The 17691-nt window shown below is 51.9% G+C and overlaps 1 protein-coding gene and 1 long non-coding RNA gene across 6 annotated transcripts in view; both read right to left on the bottom strand.

The window, feature by feature from the left end:
- Positions 1 to 17691, bottom strand: part of CALN1 (calneuron 1) — a 173125-nt gene that overhangs the window by 110082 nt on the left and 45352 nt on the right. The window lies entirely within an intron of this gene.
- On the bottom strand, positions 11099 to 12080 carry LOC127480932 (uncharacterized). The gene is made up of 3 exons (XR_007908054.1): positions 11920 to 12080; positions 11698 to 11821; positions 11099 to 11222 (listed from the first exon to the last, which is right to left on the bottom strand). It is a non-coding gene; the product is annotated as an uncharacterized LOC127480932 (long non-coding RNA).

The following is a 17691-nucleotide window of genomic DNA, read 5'->3' on the forward strand; positions in this document are numbered from 1 at the left end:
TCCTGACCAGGATTGTAAAGGACACAGGTCCCCAGAGTCAGGAGCTGCAATATCAACTGCTCCAAGTGGGCAAAGCTGCTCAAAAGGTGGAGCAGGGAAAGGATCTGTGCCTGTCCTGTAGAGTTTGGGTGATAACACTGAACAGGGACAGGGCTTAAATAGGTCCACATGTGTTCCAGGCCAGGTCAGACAGGGCTTGGAGCAACCTGGGCTAGTGGGAGGTGTCCCTGCCCATGGCAGGGGGTGGGATGAGATGATCCTTAAGGTCCCTTCCAACCCAAACCATTCTGTGACTGTGATATTTGTGACAAGTGACCATGTCCTACCCTGGGGCCTCCTGGAGCCCCTTGGAGCAGCCATGGTCTGGTTGGACAGTGCTTTCCACCTGGGGATCCCAGACTTTGCTGGACCACAGCCAGCTGAACAAGACACATGTAATTTGAGCACTGGTAAGAGTTTCTGTTTTCCCTTCTGCTTATGCCAAGTCAGACCATTTTAGCCATTAACTCTGTTGGTTTATTTGGGAGAAAGCAGCTCGTTGGGAAGTTTGTTATTCCATCCACACTGATCCTGAGGAGGCTGCTAATGAAACCACAGAGACCTCCTGATGCCCGGGAATGGCAGAAAGAGGAGTACAAAGTGGCCCACTTTTTACACTTCATTGGGAAGCTTTATAAATTAATTGGAGTACAAAGTCAGGTCTAATTGATGTTTGTATTGATTGAACTGCTCCAAGTCTTAATTTTGGTTGTAAAACTCACTTTAAAATAGAGCCATTTATAATTAAGACAGGATCTGTAATTAATGGAGTTTTATACTCATAAAGCTGCCTCTCTCATCAGTCTAAATTAAACTCCACATGAAAGTTGGTGCAAATTAAATACAGTAGATGCCAAAACTACTTTCCCTGAACTCTTTGCTATTCTTATTAATGTCAAACCAGAAGTGACTTGGAGACAGGCAAAAGTGATGGAAATTCATATTAGAAGAGGTGACAGCAGGGAAGGGCCCCCTGAGGGTGCAGGGAGCTCTGAGATGGAGCAGGACAGAATCTCAGAATCACTAAGGTTGGAAAAGTCCTCCAAGATCATCAAGTCCAAGCATTGTCCCAGCACTGCCAAGGCCACCACTGACCCATGTCCCCAAGTGCCACAGCCACATGTTTTTTAACACTTCCAGGGGTGGTGACTCCCCTGGGCAGCTGTGCCAGGGCCTGACCACCCTTTCCATGAAGAAATGTTTCCGAATGTCCAACCTAAAACCTCCCCTGGTCGTTTCTTCCCATCTCCTCATTTGTTACCACCATCACCATCCTCCTCAACACGTGACACCAGCAAAGCCATGAGCCACTTCCCCCTTGGAAAATCAATGTATCCCCCTTCTCTCACAGTTAGAAGCTGTAAAACAAACCTGCTTCTAAAAATCTTCTGTTCCAGCAGAGTCACCCCAGGTCACCACACACCAGGGGGGGTTCCCAGTGCTGGTGGTTGTTTTAAAACAAGGCCTGGCCGTGCCCCCAAACCCATTAATGAGATTCCCCAGTCCTGGTGACTGTGGTTGACCAGATGACTCTTTCCAACTTGATCTCATCGGAAATCTTTACAGTCATCAACCACAATATTTACAAAGCACAGGCAATTTTGGGCTTGTGGCAAGAAAATAAATCATCTTGGACATATGTAGAGAGCGAAGAGTTCCCCAATAAAGCTGTTTGCCATGTGCAAGAGTCTGCCTCGTCCTTATCTAGGTAATTAGCTATTCCCTTCTTTAAAGGCTCCCATTTAATTGGGGTGGCTGCTTTTAGTGGAATAACATTTCCTCTTCCCAAAAGGGCTCCTACTATTTTTGGGCCGTGTTTTTTTCTGGCTGCCACATTCTGCTTTTCCCACTAAAATGAAAAAGTCACTGCAACCCTCACCAAGTATTTATGGCTCCAACATTCCTACACACGCTGTGCTGACATCCATAAAGGCTTGGCACAGCTGTCCAGCATTATCCCACATAACTCCAGTGGAGGCTCAGGGTCCCTCTGGAAAGAGCTGCACAGGTTGACTCGCTCCCTGGGGCTCCCAAGGGTCATCCTTTAGAATTCCCAGCTGTCTCCATGGACAACAGAAGACCAGGGGTTAGAGAAGTCTCAATGAGTTCTTCAGGTGAGGAAAACTGTGCCCACAGCATGAACCACAGCAGGGTTTCTCCCTTCCTTGAGGGTAAGGTCTGTGTTAGCCCTTGGGGTGGCCAGAAATGGTCCTGCTCCCACCAAGGTCATGGGAAAACTCCATCAGAGCTGAGGCCACAGTGGAGATGCAGAAAGTGTCTCCCTGCACGGGTGGGAAGAAAATGTCAAAAAAAAGGTCATCAAACCTGCTTGTTTATTCTGTTTTGGGGCTAAACCAGACATTCCATGGCCCTCCTGCCTCAGAGTTCCACTTTTTAGCCCCCTCTGTGAATTTGTGTTGCTCTCATCCCATGGAAGCCTCAGAGGCCTTGTGAGCAAGTGCAGGACAAGGTGAGTGGGAAGGCAGAAAGCTGATTGCTAATGAACCACATCAATTATCACCCTGGTAATTACCCAAAGGACTGAGGTTCAAAAGAGCCTCTTTTCCATCATCCTCATTCCCAGTCTGAACACCCCCACCAGCCTTGGGCTGGCCCACTCACACTGGGATGGCACTGGTTCTGTGCAGGTCCTTCTCAGGCAGCAGGTAAGAGATGCCAGTGTTAGCTCAGGTGGACACATCCCCAAAAAACACCCCCTGAGGAGATGGGATGTCCAGAATTCCAGCACCAAGGAAGCTGAAACTCGGGCTGTGAGGATGAAACTTCCTCTAGGATTGGTCCTAAAACCCCTTCCTTCAGAGAGAGAAATGGAGATTACCCAGTTATGGGATTCTTTCAGCATCAGAGGGTGAAGCCCAGCTCTGTCCATGGGAATTTTGCTCCTTCTAGCAGTGGGCTCAGAATTTCACATTTGCAAAAAAAGCATGTTTTGTTTTGGAGACAACAAGTCCCTTTCCAAGCTGGAAGCAGCTCTTCCATGGGCTGAGCAAGGAGAAGGACACCAACCCTTCTGCCTCCCAGGAAACACTCCATGGGTGCTTTCTCTGTGCATGAGGAAATTCAGGGATCACATCACCCATTCCCTGACCTGCTGCACTGTTACAGTGAGGCAACAAACTGAACACTCCCAAAAAATCCTCTCTAAATCCCCAAAAGTAATGATCAGCAGCTTTTTAAGTGTGAGGCTGCTTGTCTAATCCAATCTCCTTGTGCATTTTTGCTGTGACCTCCTCCCCCTAAAGGGACACCTGAGTCTTACCCTGAGCGAAAAGAATCAAAGCACGTCTCCTGTTTGCTATTTATCAAAACAGAAACATAAAAAACCACCAGACCTCAGTGCAGGACAGCAGGGAAGCCTGAGGAAAAGCCAGAAAGTCCCTCCAGAACCCTGTATTTAAGCAGCCTCTTTATTTGCTTTGCTTCCATCTCCTCGGCTCATATATTCCCTTTTTATTGTGAAAAATGAGAGTGAGACAAAAGAGAAGATGGGGAATACAGCAAAGGAAAGCTATTGAGAAACCAGCCTGGAAGGCAACTGGAATGAGCCCTGAAGAAGCCATTAGCTGCCCTAACCCCTTTAACAGACCCAGAGTGGGGTGGGCAGGGGGAAGTGTCTTTTCTGCATCTCCATCCAAAGCAAACCTTGGATATTTTTACTGCTCAGAAGCAGCGCTGGGCTGGAATCCCAGAATGTGCTGAGCTAGGAGGGACCCCCAAGGATCCTGGAGTCCAACCCTCAGCCCTGCACAGGCCCAGCCCCAAGAGTCACCCCCTGTGCCCCAGAGGATCAGCCAAACCCTCCCTGAGCTCTGGCAGCCTTGGGGCTGTGCCCACTGCCCTGGGGAGCCTGGGCAGTGCCCAACCAGCCTCTGGGGGAAGAACCTTTGCCTGAGATCCAACCTGAGCCTGCCCTGACACAGCTCCAGCCATTCCCTGGGTTCTGTCCCTGTGTTCCCTGTGGCTTTGCCAGCAGCCCCAGCTCAGCTCATCCCCAGAGCAATTAGAGCCCTTGTAGGACAGTGGCAGTGCAGGAACCAGACCCCGAGGACACAAAACCTCGGGGTGACTCAGTTCTGACCCCTCCACTCCGGGGATCCTCTGCCACTTGGTCAGGACGAGATCCCTGCCCAACCCTCCTCCTTGGCTTGGCCAACACCACCAGACAATGTGTCTCCTGAAGTGCTTTCAGCAAAAAACACAGAGGGAGCCTCTCCGAGACACCTCATCAGCTCCAGCAGCTGCACGGGACACACGGCCGGGCTGCTGCTGCAAGGAAATGTTTGGGTTTGACTCTTTCAGTGGAAGTGTCTGACTTTTCCAGCCAAAATCCACACATTTGCCACACCTTCAGAACAGGGATAAGTTAAAAAGCTCAAACTCAAAATGAAACACTTTGTTTTGGAACAGATGTTTGGGGTTTCCCCCCCCCCCCCTCCAGCTTCTGATTCGTGGCAGAAAAAATGCAAAAATTCGAATGTGCTGATTTGGTTTAAATTGAAATGGGTCCCCCTACTTGTTTTTTTCCCTCTTTTTATTGGGTTTTTTAACTCTAGTGAACTGAAAAATCCCTGAATGTGGGAGCAGTGCCTGTCCTGGGGCTGTGAACCCTCCCTGAGGTCCAGACTTGGTTGTGAACCCGCCCTGAGGTGCAGACTTTGTTGTGAACCCTCCCTGAGGTCCAGACTTGGTTGTGAACCCTCCCTGAGGTGCAGACTTGGTTCTTCCCTCCTGTGCAACCAGGGATGTTGTTACTCCTGGTGCTTTTAGAGAGGGAAACCTGAGCCCATCTCGCTTCCACCTCCCCCGAGGGGCAAAGCAGGACAGAACAGGGTTTTGGTGATACCCTCCAACCCTGTATTTTCTCATTTTCCCTTCTGCAACTCTGGAATCGAATTTACAAAGCAGGTGACAAGCTGCATTTAAGTCGTTGTGATGGACATTTCAGCCCTCAGACACGTTGGCAAACACAGTTTCACATTTCAAAGGCAGAAATTACTGTGTCCCCTCAAAGCACAATTTACTCCTGATGTGCAAACACGAAGAATTGCTGAGGGGGAAAAAAAATGCTTCAAAATCTTTTTTACCTTCAGGAAGTAACAGCAATTACAATCAGTTCCACGGCCACAGTTCTTCCCCCTCCCCAGCCAAACCTATTCCCAGAATCTCAGGCCCTGGATTGGGTTTAGTTGAAAGAAAAGTAATGAGATTTGTGTTTCCTAACAAATTAAACACAAATTGCCCCAAAGAATAATCCTAAAATACAAAATACTGCCTCATCCCACATGTTTCTAACAGGCTCGTGTTCTAATGGCTTATTTAGAAAGGGAGACTTCTCTCAAAAGACATCCTAACAAAACACAAATATCTTTCACTACCAGAGCTTTGGGGTTTTCTTTCTTTTTTTTTCCGAAATTGTTATCAAAAAAAGAGGAAACATTTTAAGAAAGACTTGGTGCAATACTAAAGATTGAAAATTCCAAACATTTCTGGAAGTTATCTTTTCTTGCTCTCACTTATCTCGTGGGTGTTGCTGCAAGGGGTCTCAGTGTTGCCTGTGACACCTCAGGTCTGAGCAACTCAGTCAAACCCACTCCAAATCCAGAGGGATGTTTGATCCCATCTGCTTTTCCCACTGTTGAAGGGTGCCAGGACTTTGGGAACGTTGTCCCTGAGGACACTGAGGTCCAGGATCTCCTGTCACAGCTCATTTTGGGTCGTGATGCTCACCCAGGTCCTGCTGCTGGTCCCAGCACACCACAGTCCCTCCCTTTTATCCTCCTGGCTGGATCAGAGCGGAGATGAAGAGGACACCAAGGCACAGCCCAAGGTCTTGGCTCAGCTCAGCCTCCAAAACTCCCCCCAGGGTGCCCACAGAGCCCCTGCCTGAGCCCCCCCTGCCTGCCTGGAGCAGCATCACCCAGTGAGGAGGGACCAGCAGGACCTTGGGCTGCCCTTAGTCTGCCAAACTCCAGCCCAGCTTTAACTCATCTCATTTGGAGAGTGCACAACCCGAGCCAGATTGGCATCAGGCTGAGGAACTGCAGTGAGAGCAGCCCTGCACCCCGTGCTGCAGTGGCAGGGCTGGCACAGAGTGTTTGGTAACCACAGCTCTGCCTCCTGCGGGAGCTCTGCTGCATCCCCGGGCTCCTGGACACGGCCCTGGTGGGCAGGCAGAGCAGGACAGCAAAGGGTGACCTCCCTCTGTGCCTCCCTGGTGTTTTCAGGAGCAGCCCCACCCCTGAGGGGTCCCTGCAGCCCTGCACAGCACCCCCAGCACCCCTCTGTGTGCACGGGCAGGCAGGAGCTCAGCCTGACTTCAGAGGGTTCACTCTGATCCTCTTTGGAGTCACCAAAGCCAGTGGAGCTGCAAAAGCAGCACTTCCCTGCTGGGCTCCTGCCCTGTGCCCCTCTGGTGGCTGCAGCCCCAGGGGCCTGAGGTGCCAGTCAGTGGCTGCACGTGGCTCCAGCTGCCCGTCATTTATGCTCCAGGAACAGCAAATCCTGCTCTGGAGGCAGCTGCCCATCATCCCACCTCCTCTGCAGCTCCAAAGTGTGCCCTCCATCCTGCCATCCCTCCCATCCTGCCCTGGCTCACTGGGCACAGCCCCACGTCCCTCCCCTCCTCTCCTCCTGCCTTCCCCAGCTCTGACTCTTTTGGAGACCACCCAGTGCAAACCCCGGGAGGGACCACAGCTCATTTAGTAATCCCAGATTTTGTACTTACTTCTCGTCTCAGCTGGGGCTGGGATGGTCTCAGGACCCACTTCTGGGCCAGGGAAAGTGGGAAGCAGAGATTTCCAGCTGGAGGGAGAGGACAGCCAGGTCTGCTGGTTTAATTCCTGGCATTCCTGTCCTCCCTCAGCTGCACTCACACCCTGCTAGGTGAGTTCTCACTCTGCCAAGCCACTGGCCTCGTCCTCAGGGCACTAAATGCACTTTCATACCCAGGGACAAGAGGACAGGGAGCAGAGCAGAGCACAGAGGGCCCTGTGGGTGGTGGGCACTGCCCAGGAGAGCAGCAGGATCCTGCCTGGAGCAGGTGCCCTGCCAGCCAGCCCAGGGCTGGGAGCACTGACCTTGGCACAGCTCTGCTCCAGTGGCACTGGAAAAAATACCTTCAAAAGAGGCAGGTGAAACCCTCCCCGGATCACTGGGGTTTCCTCCCTGTCATTCCTGCAGCAGCCCCGTGCCAGGGCAGTGCCCTGGTGTGCCAGCCCCTCCTGGGGCACCAACAGGCACGGTGTGACCACGGGCACAGGGACACGGGGAGGGGGGAAAGCCACTGCTCAGGGGATGCTTCACCCAAAGCTGGGGGGGCTCAAATGCTCTCCTTCCCATTCCCAAGCATTGCTCCTGCCAGGGAAATTCAGGCACAAAGGGATCAGTGAGCCCCAAACACCCCACAAATGGATCCCAGGGAAACTGAGGCACAAAGGGATCAGTGATCCCAAAACACTCCGTAAATAGATCCCAGGGAAACTGAGGCACAAAGGGGTCAGTGACCCCAAAACATCCCACAAATAGATCCCAGATAAACTGAGGCACAAAAGGATCACTGATGGCCAGAACATCCCACAAATAGATCCCAGGTAAACTGAGGCACAAAGGGATCAGTGATCCCAAAACATCCCAGGGAAGGATCACAGACAGATATCTGGCCTCCTGCTTCTCCATAGAGAGGAACATTCAGAACCAGGCTTTCCCCCTAAATAATGACTTTTATGTGTTAGATCACAGAATATTCTGAGTCCAACTCTGAAGTGAATGGACTCCGTGATCTTTGTGGGTCCCTTCCAACTCAGAATATTCTGTGATCCAGTACCCAAACCTCATTATTTAGGGAGAAAACCTGTTTTCTGACTGTCCCTCTGCAGAATGCAGTGCAGAACAGAGGCTTTTTGCAGGTGTTTGCACTTTGGTGAGTTGGCTGCTCCGACAGAGCCAAGGGAATCGATTCAGCTTTGCTGTGAGTTGATTAAAGCTGAAGTGCTGAAAGACACAGTGAACTTGCCCAGCCTGGCTAAAATATGTGTGTCCACAGCTCAGAGGGACATCTGACAGTCCAGCATCCCGAAAAGGGCACATTCACAGCAGGCAGAGCATCACAACAACCTCCAAACCCTCACTTCTATCAAATGAAAGGCTGGAGCTGCACAGCCCAGTGCTGACAGTGAGACACTGGGTGTGACCACACAGGGACCTGGCAGCACCCACAGGACCCTCAACTCCATCCTGCCCCCGTGCTTGGCACCCAGGGCTGCACTGCTGGGAGTCTGGGATTCACCATCCATCTTCCAGCATACTCCAGTGGCAGCTTCTCCAGCCCTTCTCCAAGCCCTGAGCCCAGAGCTGCTAGAGAGGCCCCAGAGCTGAAATAACTGGGGAGATGTTTGCTCAGCACTCAGGGCCACCAAGGGATGTCTAAAATCCAGGGCAGAGTCCAGGCCTGTGCCTCTGGCTGGGCAGTTAAAGGAGAAGAAGTGGCTCAGCAGAGGGATTTTGGCTCTCCAGAGCTGCTGTGGCTTCTGCAGTGCTGAGCTTTCCCAGGATCCCAGAAGATGCTGAGCTGGAAGGGACCCACAAGGATCATGGAGTCCAGCCCTCAGTTTCCCCAGTGTCCTGGGATTCAGAAAGGAAGCACCATCAGCTCTCTTTTGGGACACTTCCCAAAAGTCTCTGTTCCTGTGGCACTGCCAGCCCTGCTCAGCCCCAGAAGTCCCAAAGCTTGGTCAGCACTTGATGTGTCCCTTTTCCAAGGAAAGATGCTCTGGCCAGACTGGCATCTCAAAGGAGCTTGCTGGGAATGATGTTCTCAGCAATGCTGGGTGTGCAGCCAGTGTCCAACACCTGCCTGGATCCACAGCTTTCCTGTGCCTCCAGCTGGAAAACGAGGGAGCCAGAGGCATCCAGGCTCTTCTGCTTCCAACCCCAGGGTGTCTGTCATTCCTTATGTCCCACCTCCTCCCACACACAGGGCAATGGGGGAATATTGGCAGAGCAATAAGGATGAGACCCCTGAGTCCACCCAGAAACACTCCCTAGAGCAGCAGCCACTTGCTGAAACCAAAGGTTTTGAGGCAAGGGATTGAAGGAACTTGTAAAATTAATGACCCAGCCCAGCAGCTTGCATAAAAAATTAAAAATCTGTATTAAAATTTGGATAAAAGTGTCACAGCGAGATTTAAGTGCCTTTTAAAGCCTGTTTAGCTCTTGATGGGAATGTGCTCCATTCCCATGGCCTGAGGCACTGCAGGTTCTCAGCTCATCCCACCAGAGTGAGGAGCCTCAGCCCAGCACAATTCCGGGCCAGTGTCTCTGCTGAGGGAGACAAACCCAGCAGAGCTGGAAGGAGCTGCATGAAGGCCCCCAAACCAACTTCTTCCAGCTCAAAGAGGCTCCTTCTCCACTCCAACGAGCCCTGCCCAGGGATGTCTGAACATCCACCAGCCCGTTCCCATCACTGTGTCAGCAGAGCTGGAGTTCAAACAATCTCTCTAATTGTTGTCCAGATGGTGTCCCTGTAATTCTAATTTGTTGGCAGCCAATCTCATTTTATTTATACTCTCTTGCTGCAAGGACTCTTTCCTTGGAGATGGTGCTGATGCCTGTTCTCGGATTTTGGGGGCAGGGAGTCCAGGTGACACGTTTCTCCTTGGCAGAGGGGGCTGGAAAAGTGGAAGCAGAGCCTCTGCAAGCCCTTCCCAAGGCTGAACCCGAAAAAATGTTTGTCCCCCTGGGTAATCAAAGTATTGGCACCTTGTGTGGGGCTTGATGCAAAGCACTGGAGGGTGGAGGTACTTTCAGTTCTGGAGTTTCCCCCCCATCCAGTTTTCTGCCACCTTCCTGCTGAAAATCCCTAGTGCTGGAGAAACCTCAGAGCTCATCCTAAAACCCTGGGGGTCCCTGCAGCAGCTCAGACCCTCCTGACATGGTTCCTCCTCTCCATGAAACCTGGAGGAGCCGGAGCTCCCTGTGCTCAGACACCTTGGGTGTTCAAACACTGTTTGGGGTGGGAAGTGATGCTGATTCCAGGGGAAAAAAAAAGCTTTCCTGGAGGCTGGGAGTGGCAGGTTGGTGATGGTGGGGCTGGATGGTGGGGCTGGATGGTGGATGGATGGATGGATGGATGGATGGGTGGATGGATGGATGGATGGATGGATGGATGGATGGATGGGTGGATGGATGGTGGATGGATGGATGGATGGATGGATGGATGGATGGATGGGTGGATGGATGGATGGATGGGTGGATGGATGGTGGATGGATGGATGGATGGATGGATGGATGGATGGGTGGATGGATGGATGGATGGGTGGATGGATGGTGGATGGATGGGTGGATGGGTGGATGGATGGATGGATGGGGCTCCCAGGACCTCGCTGCCCCAGGGGAAACATTCCCAAAGGGAGCTCAGGAGAACAGAGCCCTCCCAGCTGCACTGGGCAGGGGCTTCACTCAGCAATCCTGACATCTGGAAACTTCCAGTGAGGCTGGGACAGACCTCAGGGAATGGGAACTACAAAGCTCTGCCTTGGGGGATTCCTTAAACCTCAGCAGGGCTGAAGACATGGCCTGGGACAGGTACCCCCCCCCTCCATCAGCAACTCCACTGGACAGGAACTGCCTGGAGCAAGTGGGACCCTTGGAATAAAATAATACTCTGCAGAATTTACTGGGAGGGTGGGGAGACCCTGGCACAGGTTGCCCAGAGAAGCTGTGGCTGCCCCATCCCTGGAAGTGTCCAAGGCCAGGTTGGAGCAACCTGGGCTAGTGGAAGGTGTCCCTGCCCATGGCAGGTGGTGGAACAAGATGAGCTTTAATGTCCCTTCCAACCAAACCATTCCGGGATTCTCTGGTTCTAAGAATATTAATATTGCACCAGATTTTCTCATTTTACTGTTTCATAGCTCAAACTCCCAAGTCCCAAGGAAACCCACACTGTAATTAAAATATGGAGCTGGAAAATCAGCAGAAGGAGCTGAGCAGAAGTGAGAGGCACAGCTGCTCCTGTCCACACCAGACTCTGCACGGTGATGCTGCAATTTTATATTCAGAGACACGAAACACTATCAAAGCCCAGTAGAAGACATAAATAATTCCACTGCCAGCCATGGCCACTCACAGCAGTGACACTGGATAAACCTCTCCTTAAAAAAAAACTGCTGCAAAAGAGAAAATGAGCTTTATGCACTTCCATCCACTTCATTAACAGGCAGTCCTTACACTGAGCATGGACCTGGAGAGCATGTGCAGAGCATCCCAGGGGAGCTGTATCCCAGTGCTCCTGCACCTTGGCATGTCTGCTGGCCCAGGAAAATATCCTCCCTTCTTCCCTTCTCTTTTCCTTCCTTTCCTTCTTTCCTTTCCTTCCTTCCTTCTTTCCTTTCTTTCCTTCCTTCCTCCCTTCTTCCTTCCTTCCCTTCTTTCCTTCTTTCCCTTCCTTCCCTTCCTTCCATGCCTTTCTTCCTTCCTCCTTCCCCTTTTCCAAGCGTTTTTTCCCCTTCCCATGGACACAAAGCTGAGCAGAGCAGACTCAGCCTGTTGCTGCTCCATGACTCAGTCAAGTGACTAATTCCCCTCTCCCCTGGGTTTCCCTCCTGGAGCACATTCCTTTTCCAAAACACGGCTTGATCTCACCTGGGACAGCACAGATAATCACTCTGGTCCCCACAGGGCACAGCCAGCTGGCTGGGGAGGCTGGAGGGGACCTGCCTGCCCCTGTCCCTTCTGTGCTGTGCCATCAGCAGGATTGAAATCCCTGCTGGAAACACAGAGCTGGAGAAAAATCAACACCCGGAGAGAGAGATGAGGAGCTGCACAACAGCCCCAGCTCTCCAGGGCAAGGGACTGGGATCAAACCTGCCTGGTGACACAGGAGAGAACGAGGGTCTGGATGAGCCACAATCCTCACAGCTCACAGGTTTGTGCTAAATAACAACCCCCAAACGAGAGTGCCTGGGGACAGAGCTCTGCGGGATCCCTGAGTGACAGAACCACAACCACAGAAACACAGAAACACAGAGTCATGGGATCACAGAGTCACCAAATCACAGAACCACAGAACCACAGAATCATAGAATCATAGAATCACAGTCACAGAATCACAGAATCAGAGAACCACAGAATCACAGTCACTAAATCATAGAACCACAGAATCACAGTCACTAAATCATAGAACCACAGAATCACAGAACCACAGAATCACCAGGTCATAGAATCACAGAGTGACAGAACCACAGGATCACAGAGTCACAGAGAACCACAGAATCAGTCACCAAATCACAGAATTACAGAGTCACAGAACCAGAATCGCCAAATCACAGAACCACAGAATCATGGAATCACAGAATCATGGAATCACAGAGTCATGGAATCACAGAATCAGAGAGTCACCAAATCACAGAACCACAGAATCACAGTCGCAGAATCACAGAATCACCAAATCACCGAGTCACAGAATCATCAAATCACAGTCACAGCACGACAGAATCACAGAGTCACAGAGTCACAGAACGTGCTGAGCTGGAAGGGACCCCCAAGGATCAGAGTCCAACCCTCAGCCCTGCACAGCCCCATCCCCAGGAGGCACACCCAGTGCCCCAGAGGATCAGCCAAACTCTCCTGGAGCTCGGGCAGGCTCCCTTCCCAGGACATACAACATCCAAGGACCATCATCTCGGATGTGCAGCCCTGATTTTGGCCTTATTTCCAGAGGCAGGGTTAGGATGGCACTGCTGTGGGGCCATTTCACCTGGAGTGTGTCCCCAGCAGGGACCCAGAGTGTCACCAGCCCCATGACTGCCCTTCTGGTCCTGCTGCTGGGGCTCCAGAACCTGCTGCAGCCCCCACACACCTTGAGCCACTTGGCACTGCCTGTGTTCTTGGCAAGCAGGAGAGAACTGCTAATCTAAACTCCATGTGGGGCAGCATTTAACCATGACCTTTAAATTATTTCAAGAACTGTTTCCCAGGGTACTCTGGAGCTGCTCATGGTTCTCTTCTACACAGAAGCCCAGGAAAGAGCTGCTGGAGGTGACAAAAGGGAAGTTACTGGGAAGAAGCAGAAACCAAGTAAAGCACATCCTGCAAGGTGGTGTAAAATCCACAATGACAGAACAGCCTCTTGCTGAGGAATGTCCACGTTCCTGCCTTGGAGCTGCTGCACCCCAAGCTCCTGCAGGCAGCAGCTCTGCCCCATTCCACGTGCTGCTCTGCTGACATCTCCAGTTCAGGCAGGCAAAACTGGAGATGCAGCTCAACCTTCAAGCCAAAAAAACACCTCTCCCAGCCTAGAAAAACCCTTACAGACACCCCAGACCCACCTCCCGGGGCAGGAGCTGCATGACCTGCAGCCCCAGATGCCAAGAGCTGTCCTGCAGCACCATTTCTTCCTGCTGATTTCAAAGGAATCTGGGGCAGGTAAGGATTTCTCTCGATGTCTTTCTGGACAAACAGCTGCTGCTGTGGTTCAGCTTTGGGGTTTCTCTGCAAGGCACTGGCTGGTTCACATCTCCCAGGCACTTTTTGCAAAGCCTGCTTCTCATGCGTGTGCCTCCCTTCAGGTGATATTTATCACATTCCTGCTATGGGAATGTTTTTGCCTCTTGACAATACCCTTTAGATAGTGCCTATGGAGGTGGATGACTCAAGCTTGACATGATTATTTCCATCCACCACTTTTTTTATTAAAAATACTCCCAACGTGAGGACGGGCGGTGGTTTGAGGAGGGACGTGGAAACGGCAGAGTCGGCACAAACCACGCCACAGTTCCATGTCACCCAACAGCAGCCAGGGAATCTATATGTAAACCAGCCCCTCCCAGCCTTAATGTAGAAAACCAGCCCCTCCCAGCCTTGATTTACAATCTCATGCCCAGAAACCTCTGAGCACACGGCGACAACTCCGATCCAAACCCCGCCGTGCTTTGCAGCCCCTCAGAGGCAGGTTATGGATGTGCTGCCACTTCCAGCTTCGTCATTTGGTGGCTGCTAACAAAGTTAAGGAGCTCCTAATATGGCTTTGTGCAAGTTAATTCCCCTTCTGTGGCGGTGACAGCTCCTAAACACCCTCACACTACTACAGAGCCACAAAGAGAACCACAAATAGCAGCGTGGCTGCTCGGAATAGAAGAGGCATCAGCAGTGACCTGTTATCTCTCCAGCCTCTTCCCTGGCTGCCAGAACTGTGTTTAAAGCAGGATGGAAAAAAACCAGAGCCCAGTTCAAGTTGACAGATGGCTGATGGAAGTCTGGGAAGTTTTCAGAGGGGAAAACTTAGTCTGCTCTCGTTGGATCCCACCTGGAATAGTGTGGGCAGTTCTGGTGCCCCCAACGAAGGAGGGACATGGAATTGTTGGAGTAAGTCTGGAGTTGGTAAGAGGACCTCACCTATGGAGACAGGCTGGGAAAATTGGGATTGTTCAGCCTGGAGAAGAGAAAGCTCTGGGAGACCTGAGAGCCCCTTCCAGGGCCTAAAGGGGCTCCAGGAGAGCTGGAAAGGGACTTGGGACAAGGATGGAGGGACAGGACAAGGGGCAATGGCTTCCCACTGCCAGAGTTAGATGGGATATTGGGAAGGAATTCTTGCCTGTGAGGGTGGTGGGGGCTGGGGTGGAATTCCAAGAGAAGCTGTGGCTGCTCCATCCCTGGAAGTGTCCAAGGCCAGGTTGGACAGGGCTTGGAGCAACATGGGCTAGTGGAAGGTGTCCCTGTCCCTGTCCCTGGCAGGGGGTGGGACTGGATGAGTTTTAAGGTCCCTTCCAACCCGACCTGTTCCATGATTCGAAATATTTCTTTGAAAAACCAGTCAGGGAAGAGGAAGAGCAGCACCTTAAGCACACTGGGTGTCCATCCCAAAACCTGGACTCCTTTTCTCTTACATTACTTGAAGCCAGAACTATTTTTTCATTCCCTGATCTCCATATTATCCCTCACCCATCACCCTCAGGCTGCAAACAGGGAGAACTCAGTATTCACTGCAGGGAGACAGGCTGTATTCCAGCCTGTATTCCATTCAGGCTGCACAGATCCTGCAGCATCCCAGAGCCCACAATTCCAGAAATCCTTCCCCAAGTGCTGAGACAGGCAATGCTAGACATGGAAAACAAAAAAAATCTGCTGGAAAAACCCCAGCAGATCAGGCACTTGTTGGAGCCCCGAGCGCAGAGGGAACATTACAGAAAATTCCCACTGACTTCCCCAGCTTCAAACCTTTCATAATTTAATATGTGTGACTGGAATTTCTCAATAGGCTGGAACTCCCTCAGGAGCAAAATCTCATTGAAAAAGAAACCAAGGAGAATTTTGGCATCTCTTTCCCAACCCTGTAAGATTAAATGCAAATATGTTATTGGCATCGAGCTATCACAGCTTGATATATCCACAGAGCTCCCATACCCTGACATTAACTTCTCAAGGAAGAACATTTTGTTACTCACCCTCTGACAGTTTATGCTTAAAGGCAGAAAGACTAATTCTGTTTCAGGTTGGGCAGTGAACAGTGGTACCTTCCCCAATTACCAGCACACCCAGGCACTGATCTGGTATTAGTGACAAAGCACAGCAAGACAGAGATGCTGCCTTAATGTTAAACATAAATTCCAGAGGCTGTGTGCTGCTGGCTGGCACACACAAAACTCTCTGCAGCTTCTTATGCTGCTCTGCCTTCAGCAGACACGAATCAATTTGGTGTCACTTCTGTGTTTGCAGGTGGAAAAAAACGGCCCGAGGTTGAGCTCTCCTCAGAACCGGGGCACGTCCTCCTGGCAGAGCCACAAAGCCCTCGAAAAGAGGGGCTTGTGGAGCACAGGGCTGGCAGGAAAATAATCTGGCTGAATTCTAGCAGGGAGCCCCGTGCTTAACAGGCAGGAAATAAAAGGCTGATTAGTTAAATCTGCCGGAGAACGAGGGGGATGCTCTTTGTGCCCGGAGCTGAACGAACCCTCCCGCTCGGAGCTCGGCGCTAATGGGGCACCGGCGGCGCTGGATGGGAGCGGGACTGGCATTAACAGCGACTCGGGCAGCTCCTGCACACCTAACTCGCTTCATTTGCCTTAATTAAGGGAGATGAGCCGCGCTCCGCAGCCTCTGGAGTGCTGGGGAAGGTGGGGCTCTTCTCCCGCAGCCGCTGCTCCCACCCCGCAGGGCAAAGGGATGGCAGAGGGTTTGCGGAGCCTGCAGAGTCCGGCAGGGTCAGGGGGCACGGGAAGGATGGAGATGAGCTGGGCTGCCCTCCCACGGCCAGCCACAGGTCACCTCTGTGCACACAGCAGGGAGAAAAACCAGGGACGAGTATCCCCAGTGGGATGGGATGGCCCTGACAGCATGTCCCAGCCCTGGCAGTGTGTCCCAGCCCTGGCAGTGTGTCCCAGCCCTGGCAGTGTCCCAGCCCTGGCAGTGTGTCCCAGCCCTGACAGTGGATTCCAGCCCTGACAATGTGTCCGAGCCCTGACAATGTGTCCCAGCCCTGACAGTGTGTCCCAGTCCTGACAGCGTGTCCCAGTCCTGGCAGTGGGTTCCAGCCCTGACAATGTGTCCGAGCCCTGACAGTGTGTCCCAGTCCTGACAGCGTGTCCCAGTCCTGGCAGTGGGTTCCAGCCCTGACAATGTGTCCCAGCCCTGACAGTGGGTTCCAGCCCTGACAGTGGGTTCCAGCCCTGACAGCTGGTTCCAGCCCTGACAGTGTGTCCCAGCCCTGACAGTGGGTTCCAGCCCTGATGCCACTTCATAGAGTCATGGAATCATGGAATTATTAAGGTTGCAAAAGACTTTGAAGATCACTGAGTGCAACCTTTGACCAAACACCACCCCTTGGATCAGCTCTTGACAGTTGTCTGCAAATCCCAGTTACAGCAGCTGTGCTCTGACCAGGGTTGGCATAACCAAAAACCCCCTCGTTGTCTGTGTTTGGAATGAATTGCAGGACCTGATCCCACCTCCTGTCACAGGGACAACAGCAAAGCTTCACCTGCAACACAGCTTGGCATCTCTAGGACGCAGAGAAGCTGAGTCACCTCAGTTCAGCTGAACTTCAATCTTCAAGCCAAGCTCCTGTGCCCCAGAGGAGCCCAGGACAGGCCCTGGGCAGTCCTGAGGTCTGAGCTGAGCTGCCCTGAAAGGGGTTCCTCGTGTTGCATCTCTCCCCTGAGCTGCCTTCTCACTCACTAGGGAGGAGAAAACCCTGTTTGTACCAAAGATAAGTTAATGCAAAGCTCACAAACCCAAATCCAAAGGCTTGTAAACCGAGCTCTGATTTACAAAAGCACACGTGAAGAGGGGGAGGGTGAGAAGAAATGTTTGCCAAACTTCCTCCAGCCTGCCCTGGAAGGACCATTTCCCCCTTGCACCCTTCCCCTGATCATTTCCTCCTGGAGTTCTCCATCGAGGCCACTCATTATGATCATGGCTTGTACCAAATGTCCACTGGGAAGCAACCCAAGAGCTTCAGTTTGTTCCACAGCACTCAAAGCCCAGCTGTCCACAATATTAACTTTTGCTTAGAAATGACCCTGGGGAGCCACAAATCATCTACAAAGGAGACCTTCCCCCCACAAACCAGACTGGGAGTCTACCTGGCCACACATCCTGTCTGCAGGGCAGGAGGGATTAGCAACAGCCAGCTTCCAGGGAGAA

Source organism: Manacus candei, unplaced genomic scaffold (assembly GCF_025592945.1).
Source record: "Manacus candei isolate 608988 ecotype Guabito, Panama unplaced genomic scaffold, ASM2559294v1 h1tg000076l, whole genome shotgun sequence".
Taxonomy (NCBI): domain Eukaryota; kingdom Metazoa; phylum Chordata; class Aves; order Passeriformes; family Pipridae; genus Manacus; species Manacus candei.